The sequence below is a fragment of the Mytilus galloprovincialis genome, chromosome 6 (genome assembly GCF_965363235.1).
Source record: "Mytilus galloprovincialis chromosome 6, xbMytGall1.hap1.1, whole genome shotgun sequence".
NCBI classification, from domain to species: domain Eukaryota; kingdom Metazoa; phylum Mollusca; class Bivalvia; order Mytilida; family Mytilidae; genus Mytilus; species Mytilus galloprovincialis.
Window position 1 is genome coordinate 7769191 of NC_134843.1, and position 11803 is coordinate 7780993.

Sequence of the window (11803 nt, forward strand, 5' to 3'; positions counted from 1 at the left end):
TAAATCGTCAAAAGCTTTATTTTCATTTGAAGGTTTTAAAGAAATGAGCACGATAGAAGAATTATATTGTTGTCAATTCGTTTGATGTGTTTTATCATTTGATTTTGATATTTGATTAGGGACTTTCCGTTATAATTTACCTCGGAGTTCAATATTTTTATCATTTTACTTTTTTCAATTCTCTTCAAAATGACAAAGACAACGTAGTTTTACATTTATTTGTCAAAATTTAAATGCTCATCTTTACATATACATTTCAGTTATGTAATTTACATTTTACAACATTTTACATAATTTTATACTAGTAGTAAGAATGTCACCACTAGTTTTAATTTAAAGGTGTTTGTGTTGTTCTTGTTTTAGTTGTTGGTGTTGATATTTGTTTGAATGTTTATGTTGTATATGTCCGTAACAGTCTTGTCTATCCTTCGTTATATAAAGGTTGTTTCAATTTCAAAATTTCACATTCAAATATGTTTCAGAATAAGACAATCTATATGACCGATGGTTTAAAAATTTTGTGATTTGAAAGGGTACGATAAAGTCTCAATTACCAATCCGCTATTACGTAATGCCTTATCACTTTATACAAACATGATGTGAAGGAGTAACACGATGGGTGTCACATGTGGAGCAGGATCTTCTTATCCTTCTGTAGCACCTGAGATAACCCCATGTTGTTGTGGGGTTCGTGTTGCTCATTCTTCTAGTTCTTACCCATGGCGTTGTCAGTTCATTGATGACTTTTGAGGTTGAATGTCCATTTGATGTCATTGCGCCTCTTTTTAAATATTCACGGTAAATAGAATGCACTTTCAAATTAATATTTATATTACATATAAGCACCTTTAAATTAATATGACATTTTACATGAAAACATTATCAAAATTGAACAATTGAATAAAAAAAGTTAAAATCTGTCTCGGATTTTTACTTATATAAACGTCCACCTAAAATGAATAATTATGAAAGCTAATGGGTACAATATTTTCATTATTTGAATATATGTTGATTTGTTTGACGCATTGCATAGGTCAGTTGTACAGCAATAAGTACATTTGGACGGTGTTTCATCACAAGTCATTTTATCATTCAGATTCATTTTTGTCATACAGTCCATACTGTCCATACATCCCTAAAAATACAGAAAATGAATATGAAATCAGATTTTTAATACTATTATCTTGTTTAGACTTCCCTCAAATGCAAGAGTCATTTAGATATTATGTTAGATTCCTATAGTTAGTGTACAATATCTAGGTTTTCTTTCGCCCACAGTTTAAATGTTTTATCATACAAGTGAGAGATTTAGCTTGTTCTACATAAAAAATGCCTATCCCAATTCAAATCAGGAATATACCATTCGTTTTCCAATTGTTTGATGTGTTTGAGCTTTTTGTTTTGCTATGTGTAAAAGGGCCTCTCCGTTTAGAATTTTCCTTTGAATTCGTTTTTTGTTTTGTTTTGTTATTTTTCTTTTTCTAATGTCTGTATAAATATTTTTTTGATACCGTACAGATTTATGATGTCTCAGATTGTGGTTTGCCTTTTTGTTTTCCTTTGTTACACATGACGTGGTTTGTACTTATACATTCCGTCATTGTGTTATTGTGCCATGGTAAATGTTTGTTTGTATATTTTGTTTTTATAGTGATTAAGATAATATCACAGTGTTGACTGCTATATCCCTATATTTGATATTTTGACCTGTTATGTCTGTATGTTTTATTCACAAATCGTTGTCAATATAATGGTATTTTATGCGACTGTCATACAAGTGACAGGTTTAGCTAGCTAAACCAGATTTAATCCACCACTTCCTACTTAGGAAAATGCCTGTACCAAGTCAGGAATATGACAGTTGTTATCCAATCCTTTGTTGTGTTTAAGCTTTAAGTTTTGCCATTTGAATTTTCCTTTGAGTTCAGATTTTTTGTAATTCCCCCCCCCCACTCTTTGAAGTTAATGATTTGAGTTTCTTACTTACTTTCGTATAACGCTTTACTACCAAAGGTCTTCTTGTAACTTCTGTGTAACAAGTTTGATTTAAATAACATGAAATTGTTCCAGCAACATTGCATCTCGTATTAGATTCACCTTCTATGCACGAATAACATGACACAAAACATTCGATCTCTACAAATATAAACATGATGAGTTGGTTATCTTTTATAAATTTAAATGAATGCAGAATATGTACCCTTTTTATAAGAATCAAAACATTGAAAATGATAGATAAAACATGTTTAATGGTTGCTGTTAAACATGTCATTCCTCAGTTCGTCTATATCTAGTTGTTGAGAATTCAACAGAAATCACCAAGTATTATCGTTAAGACCCCCTTCCATTCTTACAATATATTTGAACATTAACGTTACAATATTTTTGTTACTAAAAAGACAAACAGTTGGTTTTTCAAATTGTTACAAGAGAAATCAAGCTTTCCAACTATAACAACATTTAGAAGACATATTGATTCGTATTTGTAAAAAATAGTTAACAACAAAACTTTTGTTAGCGACAATCCCAGTTAAGAAACCAAGTAAGGATAGTTGCGTGAATTAATTTCTAATCTTTCTTGTGTTATTTGAATAGTTTTTCGTTGATGTGAGAGTTATGATAGTCTCTAGCAATCCCATGCAGTAGCCAGTACATCGGAATTCGCATGAAAATACGCATTTTGTGTATTAATATATGCTGTTATAAAAGTTTGGAAACTGTGTCGGTATTTGTCTTTTGTAGACGAAACGCGCGTCTGGCGTATATACAAAATTTAGTCCTGGTATCTATGATGTGTTTATTTGTACATCCATGTATTTAGTTATAATGTTTCTGTTGTGGGTTCGGTTGGATATTATGTTATGTCTTATCGATTATGGTTTGGTTTGTGACACGGGTTTGTTTCGTTTAATCGATATTCGACTATTAAACAGCGGTATTGCCTTTTTTTATGTTGTTCAGTATGCAAAATTTAAGAGAAAAAAACCGGTAATAAAACAAACAAATCAGGGACGGTTAGAAGTTCTATAGATAAAGATAGTTTTATTACAAATTCTGATGATCTTATTTAACCTAATGGTTATCTCTTTAATATTGTAATATACAAATTTTATACAACAGTAGTTTAAAAATGTCATCTATTCAATCGATTTCAAACATCCCAAATAAGGTAGAACAATCTGATGGAATTTAAAATGTACGAGACCAAGGTTGCGTTCAATATCGTAGAAGCTACACAGGGCTACGTATATTTTTGACTACTGAACGTGTAGCTAGCCTAACTGCCAACTAGATCTATTTAGCAGCTAGGCTAGCTACACATTCAGTTGTCAAAACTTTACGTAGCCATATGTATCTGCTGCGAAAGGCGTGGTAGGCGTCTATTGACATACATCATGAAATGCAATGTGAATACAGACTACAATACCTAACTACAACTAAAATTCATAAGGGTGAGTGTCCTTAAAAACTGACAATATGAAAATTATACTATGAACAAAAGAAAATCATATTGATTACTTTGTACAGGTATTTTCCGAAGAAAATGGTGAATCGAAACTGGTGTTATAACAAGCTACACTTGCTCATAGTATTAACACAATGCCGTACTATTACACATTAAATGAAATATAAATACAAGGGTAATCAAAATAACAAAAAATTCAAATCGCGCATCTGGACGCCCCCTTTTGACCAGGAACTTCTATAGGCATACCACATTAAGGATCATAATAGCACAGATAAATAGATTGAACACTGTTAAGTATATAAAAAGATACACAGATCCTAGAATATATAGGACCAATTTGTATTATATATGCATATGCCAAATCATGGAGACGGACACATTTTCATATGAGACAACCCGCTTATTCCTGAGTTCTAAAAATCCTAGATCTCTTGTCGCTTGTGGGTTGACATTATGACTCACCATGTCGGTCAACTAGTTAGTGTAATCCATCGTTAAACTTGTGTAGCGTCGTTTTAAATCGGTCTTTACCTACCTAGAATTACACTTTAGACTTACGATTACAGGTGACAAAAACAAGGGGTCATTTAAAAATAAAAAAAAAACAACAATACAGATACAAAATAGCAAATGGTGTCTTCTGTAAAATAAATATGTAATCAACACTTTAAGATGTATGTGTCCGAATCGCTTTTCTGGATTTACCATCAAGACCGCACAAAGCCGAATACTAGTATTTGAAGACAAGGGTTTAGATAGATGTTTAATATCTATAATATCAGCAGGAGCAAAAGACTTTCCCCGCAAAACAGGGTACTTTTAATGCAATGGTTAGTATACGAAAATCAGCAAAAATATTGTTCAGAGGATACTCTACAAATTGTTTCATTTAAGATAGTAATGTTGGTGTCGGTTTTGTTATGGACGATTACAACTTTGTATCCGCTGTTGCTTTGCCGACTTCAATAGATTGTGGTTTTTCAACAATTACTCCTCGCCTGATACACTTTTGCATTTTTTATCCCTAACAATCCATTGAATAGATTTGCGTATAAACTTTGTGTTGAAATGAACAACGTCGCAGTAAGAGAACTTGGGCTGTTCCGGGGTTTGAACAACCCTTTTCTTGTCGATCAATTAATGTTTTTGAATAGGAACATATGGTCGCCCCCTTTTATCTTAGGTTGGAATCCCCGTTAGAAAATGGATGTATCGAACCATGCGTCGTCAGTGCACTCTATATTACAATTCCATGAAAATAGTGCCAGCCCCGGAACATGGGTCAAAGCTCATGTTTCGAGCATACCAGTCCAACCAACCCGGAAAAAAACCCGGCCATACTTAATGATTCCTAAGATCTCTATTATAATAATTGCATAAAAGACAAACCACTTGGAACTCGTTTGTAATTTTTTGTTTGTTGCTGTTATAAACACAGACAGCAAAGCTTTAACCATTTGAGTGTAGCTATTCTTACATTTCAACTGAGTCTGGCGAAAAGTCGAAAAAATATTTCCGAATAGATAAGTTCGTTGATAAATGGGTTGTTTTCTCGAATAGTTGTGATTCTTTTTTCTATTGAACCCAAAACATAGACAAAAATCAAAATTATGTAAGAATAAATTTCAGAAAAAGACCGAGATTGAAAATAGTCCAAAAGATATATATATAATTTATAAGAATCCACAAATAATTAATTCCACTACGCGATTGAATGATTTTGACGTTTATGGTTCAACGTATTTTGTAATTCCTATTAGAAATATATCATAATGATTTAAAATAGAACAATATCATACTGACGGGATCTTTTAAAGTACAGAGTCATGTTCTAAGAACCAAAGAAATACAACAAGTCGCATATACAAAACACGCCACTAAAAAATGAAAGACAATACAAACACATTAACGAGATGTATAAGTACCGAGCAACGTCAAACAGATATCACATAAAACCATTCAACAGTAAAAGTAATATTAATAATAGAACAAAGACAAATGAAAGAACTATAAAACACGTTGTTAAGATGATAAACAACATCAGTACGCAGAATCTATACATCAAGACCATCGTTAATTCATTCTATCATACTTCGTATAATTATAGCATTTTCAACCTGGATAACACTTTATACAATAATTAATGTAAACATATTGCTAAAAATACATTAGAAAAAAATCGTTGTTCAACTACAGAAAAACATCACTTTCATTTCATTATTTTGGATCGACGGTTTATTTTTACACTTTGATAAATTCAAGATTTAAATGCTATGTAAGTGTAATTATAATCCTAATCGTAGGTGAATGACAGTTTCCGCAAATGTCTATTAGCGTCAGAATATTCAATTCAATTAACGTTTAAGTGTTGGTTAAATTCATCACTGCAAGGAGAGGCGCATTGCCTTCTCATATTTCAATTGTATGTGTCAACCAACGTTGTATATTAACATTAAAGTATTTGAACTTCCATTTTAAATGGGCTGGTTTAAAAGTTTTTCACTTTATTGAGAAATCTTAATAAAATAAAATTTGCGCATTGATTGCTTATATTTTCGAGCTCACATTTTTATAATGCACCATCTTCGACATAAAACCTAGATCTGCTCCTATTAATTGTTTGGACATATATAGAAATGTATCTTTAACACATATTCTTTTACGTTTGAACCCATATTTCATATAAAAACAAGCCTGAACGAGAGAAATGGTTAATGACCAGCCTTTTTTCTAACACATAAGGGAGCAAGTCGGCAAAAAAAGGGGCACAATTGGTTCCCATGGGATTGCCGATAGTTTGTTAACTTGTCCTCAAAACGTAACATTAAGACGCATTCCACCGTTAAACTTGTGTAGCACCGTTTTGAATCGTTCTTTCTGTTGCCATGGTAGCAGAGATGTGTATTATGACCACGCCCCCAGTACATAACAGAAACCGTTATCTTTTAAAATAAATAATTAAAAGAGGTTAATATCTAATATCGATTTTGATTTGTTTAAAAATATTTATTCGAAAATATATTGGTTTAACTGTAAGATTTATTGCAGTAATTATAATTTGTTATGATACGATTAAAGAACACATAGACCGTGATCTTATTTCATCTTTAGAATAGATTTGAATTATCTTTTTATTGTTGGGTAAAGCCTACATTACAAGGAATGGCAAATTGCTTTCCACTATTTCAATTGTATGTGTCAACAGACGTTACACAATAAACATTAAAGTATTTGAACCTTAATGGGATGGTTTAAGAGGCTTTAACTTTATTGAGACAACATGTTTGTTTATAAAATTGAAATTACCTGACACATATTATTTCTATCTTAACCTAGTCAGGCTATTGTTGTTTAAATGAACAGTATCATCTATCTTTATTTTCTATAATTTCGAATTGTACTGATGAGGGACAGATTCACAATATGACAAAGGGGGAGATATCAATAAAATCGCCTCACAAAATAATACCATTCTTCACGAAATTCAGTTGGAAATCTTTTTATTTTATTCTGATTGTCAGAAAACTTTTTTACATGAATTTATCTGTATAAAGGACAAAACAGAAACATTTTATACTCCCATTTGATAAAAACTTCTTACCTTTGAAATGAAAAATGAGTACTAACAAAATCCACCATATTTTACTCATATCGAAGTTCTTTACATTTTCTTCTTTAATGAGAAATTCCACGAGTTATTAATATTAAATTAATGTCCGTAAAATTAAAGTTAGATCACCAACCGATCATGACTGTGACTTCAACCTGCAATCGTTAAACATTATTCATGATTTTCGAACACACATTATAATCATCAATACAGGTATTTCTCTGTGTATCCGGGTAAGACTGATGCAGGTGACTTAAATTAAAAAACGTCAATTGAAGTTCGATTTTATTACAACAGTTTAAATATTTGCTAGCTTACGACAAAATTTATGGGGATATTGTAATTTTATCAAACCTATCTACGATGTATTTATAATTTCATTGGTGATTTCTGTTTTGATAACATAGTTTTACAAGCTTCCTTGTGTGAATTCCTTCAACCGCATGAATGTCGTGCTACAATACTATTTCGCACAACTATTTGTATTTCTGATATATAAACGAGGTAAAATCTAAATATTTTGAAACTTCATTTGTTTGTAACCTGTGTTATCCAACACACTGGGGGACCAGAAATTAACGTCGGATTAAACAGGTTGTCGGAATACTCGGGTTTATTACTGCAAGGATATGCATATTTTGGGACCATGAAAATGTATCGGTGAATGCAGGATGTTGGAATAACCAAGTGTCGGATTGTGCACGTTACACTGTTATTTACATTATTGTAGGGAATATACCTTGTGTACCTCAAGAATGTTTGTATTGCAAAAAAGCATAATCCTGGCAATATTAAATTATCTTTAGAAATATAAATCAAAATATTTTGCGATCTTATTATACCCCAGAGACATATATATAATCACAAATTCTCCTGATTGTAAACAATCAATTAAAGAGTATTTCTAAAATGCAAAGTTTTGTAAGCATTTAATTTATAATTAAGACCATATCAATGATAACTCATGTTATCAACACAAAAGTGCTGATTTCTGGAATAGTGATACCCTCAGGAACGAAATTGAAGAGTATTTAGGACCCAAAGATGTACATTGGTTTTGAACATGATAGAATTTTAGCATACAACAAATAATTACATCCATTTGTTTATAAATCGCTCTCAATCTCCATAACAGCGTTGGCGACAATTTAAAAAGTGATGTAAATTTGAAAAGAATAAAAAATTTGGATGATCATAATTTGATAAGCATCATTTTAGATTAAAAAAAAACCAGCCAATTCAGAAACTCGCGGTACGAAGTACATTGATAGATATCGACAAATATAATGCCTACCCATTCCTGATTAAATGAGCATCGAACATGACATGACATAATTCTTATATTTTAAATAGAGGACCTTAATATATGATGACCTTGAAATATTTTTATATGTTTGTTTGATTGCTGCACTCTAATAGATTTCTTTTAATTAAACATGGCTTTTGAGGTCGATTTGTAACGTCCATCCAAAGTTTAGTGTATTCTATACTGTATTTCAAGCTTTTATAAACACATGCAGTACCTGCCCCAAAAAGTAGAGATGTTACATATATTGTTAAGGGATGATAACTCTAAGTTAATTGACTTTAAATTTGACAATAAGTAGTGCACATTTAAAAGTGGTATACATAAATATTTTGATTAAAAACTTGGATATTAATTGTCACAAATAAGGCAACAGTATTATACCACTTTTCGAAACTCCGGGTTGCAAACTAAAAGTGAGGGAAATGCATCAAATACAAGAGGAGAACAACGACACAACAGAAAAACAACATTAAATTGTTACACACACAGAAACGAACTATAATATAACAATGGCCATTTTCCTGACTTGGTACAGGACATTTTAAGAATAGTGGCCAACATCATATTAAGGTTTGTTAGTCCTTGTCATGAACTTGAAACACCTTTCTAAAGTTAAACATTAAATATAACAATTATCATTTATCGTTTGATTAGGTAGGTTTTTAACTTAAATTGTAAATTTTTGAATTTGTCTGCTGTATATATCCTCTATCCTAGTATGTCCTTTATTCAAATGTGATATTTTAATCGATTGTGAATTCGCATGGCGGGTAATGCTTTCATAGCAGTAGACGTGTGAACTGTCTAAGATGTGGTATTGCCTCTTACGGTGTTCATATAATTAATTACCTTACAGTTTTTTAACCATAATTTGCATTTTCCCGATTGATTGATGATATTTGAACATCTGCACAACGTCGACCTTCTATTAAACAAGCAGGTTATAGTGTCACAATGAGGGGTCTAACTATTTAATTTACAAAACTAGACAATTTATGGACGTGTTAGAATCCCAAATAAAAAAAACCTTGTAAGTAAGTGTTTTTGACAAGTGTATAACATTATTTTGAATGTAAAAATGTTTCTAAAATTTATATAAGTAGAAGATTTTTCGTTTCTTATTTTAAATGTTTCTCCTTCGTTACGTTCTTTGCTTATTCAGTATGAATAGATTGCATGTTGTATACATATGGTGGATTAAACCATTTTTTAGCCTTTTTATATATTTATGCATAAAAAAGTGAAATTTTGTAGCTCGAAATGTGTATCAGCGTTAGAGGTATTGTACGTTTTAAATAAAAGATGGTGAACAATTGGTAACAATATGCTTTAGATAAATAATAAAAATGTTTCAAGATGTTCAATTTTCATTCGTAAAATTGTCTGATAAAAACTAAGGTATTATATGTATAAACCAAACTAGATGTCACCAGCCCAATAGTCAACACTTCGGTGTTGACATGAATATCAATAATGTGGTCATTTTTATGAATTTCCTGTTTACAAAACTTTTAATTTTTCGAAAAACTAAGGATTTTCTTATCCCAGGCATAGAATATCTTAGCCGTATTTGGCACATCTTTTTGGAATTTTGAATCCCCAATGCTTTTCAACTTTGTACTTGTTTGGCTTTATGAATATTTTGATATGATTGTCACTGATGAGTCTTATGTAGACAAAACGCGCGTCTGGCGTTCTAAATTATAATCCTGGCACCTTTGATAACTCAAACACTTTTTTAAGTATAATCACTTTCTGTTATACGGTGTATGAGGAACTTTAATCACAAGACGTAATTGTAACAATAATAAAACAGAAAATAGTCCACGACTCATAATGCCTGTAAAACGGGTCAAATAAAAATAAAAAAGACAACAGTAGTTAAACGCCGTTCAATAGGAATAAACCAATTAAGCGAAAACAAACCCGTGTCACAAACCAAAACAGAGGGAAACAAACAACAATAAGAGGAAACATAGGAACAACATTACACTGCACTTTTACAAAAGCAAGCGCCAACATACATAGAAACGGACTGTTTTCGAACAATAATGGGTCATGTTATGGTACTTAGCATACGGTTCACGTATGCTCAACTACACATGATGACAATCAACACTAATGAGTACGAGAGCTTTCTGTAAAACTTACTCAGAAAAGTTGCGCTCACATAATGTCAATACTTATTTTTGTTATTTTATGTTATACAATACTTATACAAAATGATAAAGGTTAAATCACGAGTTGGTTGAACGGTAAGGAATATCCGTTTCACAATTGATCTGTTCCTAATTTCGTAACAAGAATCATGTTTCCTTTCAACAAATGTGACCTACCAATTTAGACTATTTACCGGGTTTGTAATAACATGAACAGCAAAGGCAGCTGCTACATGTGGAGCAGGATCAGCTTAACCTCCATGACCACTTGAGATCACCCCAAGTGGTGGGGATTGCGTTGCTGATTCTTTAGTTTTTTATATTGTGTATTGTGTACTTTGTTTTGTCTTTTTTTTTTGTTTTTGCCATGGCTTTATCAGTTTAGTTTATCTATGAATTTGAATGTGACTCTGGTATCGTTCGCCCGTCTTTTAAATAGCTCTCGTTAAAATTGTCAAAATTATGTAAAGATAAAGCTCGTTGGAGGGAATATGACGACAAATAATCCTACCCAGTATGAGTATCAAATGGTCTTTGAGGGTATCCATTTTAATAGGACCAATGAAACATTGGACGGATGGATGCGGACCATGACAATATCCTCGCAGTGTGACTTTCGAGGGCAATGAAGCAGATATAAAAAAAAATCACTAAATTTTGTATATACTCCAGACGCGCGTTTCGTCTTCAAAAGACTCATCAGTGACGCTCTAATCCAAAAAAGTTAAAAAGGCCAAATAAAGTAAATGAGTATTGAAAGATTGAATTTGACTTCACCTCTATATTGCAAAAGGAAAAGTTGGATAAAAAACTCACAAATTAACATTGGCTAAAATCAAAAAATCTTTTGACAATATCATAAGTGAATCAATCAAATTCTTGAATTTCTATGAAAAGAAGTCTTCAAACATTTATATAATCCCTATCTAATTTTTTAAATAGACTAAATGATGTGTGTGCAAACGAGTGTTGAATAAATTCAGCCTAATGTCGATACGCATATAAAAATATTACGTTTACTCATTTGTTAAATATGGATTAACGAACTTTGTACATCGATAGACTACTGTTGTGTGTATAATTTATGATCTGCGATAGTTATTCGTTTCAACACCTAATACAACATGTAGATGATATAGTTCCTGGTTACTACAAAGTATGCCCAAATCATCAGAGAATATGTGGCTTACTAAATATTTGATTGATTTATTTCCATTTGCTTTAAATCCAGTGGAAAGTATTTCATGATTGTTTAG

At 31.6% G+C, this 11803-nt stretch overlaps 1 long non-coding RNA gene across 1 annotated transcript; it reads right to left on the reverse strand.

Annotated features, from left to right (window-relative positions):
* Positions 1-7363, reverse strand: LOC143078838 (uncharacterized). The gene is made up of 3 exons (XR_012979284.1): positions 7071-7363; positions 1988-2136; positions 1-1135 (listed from the first exon to the last, which is right to left on the reverse strand). It is a non-coding gene; the product is annotated as an uncharacterized LOC143078838 (long non-coding RNA).
* Positions 7364-11803: the final 4440 nt, after the last annotated feature.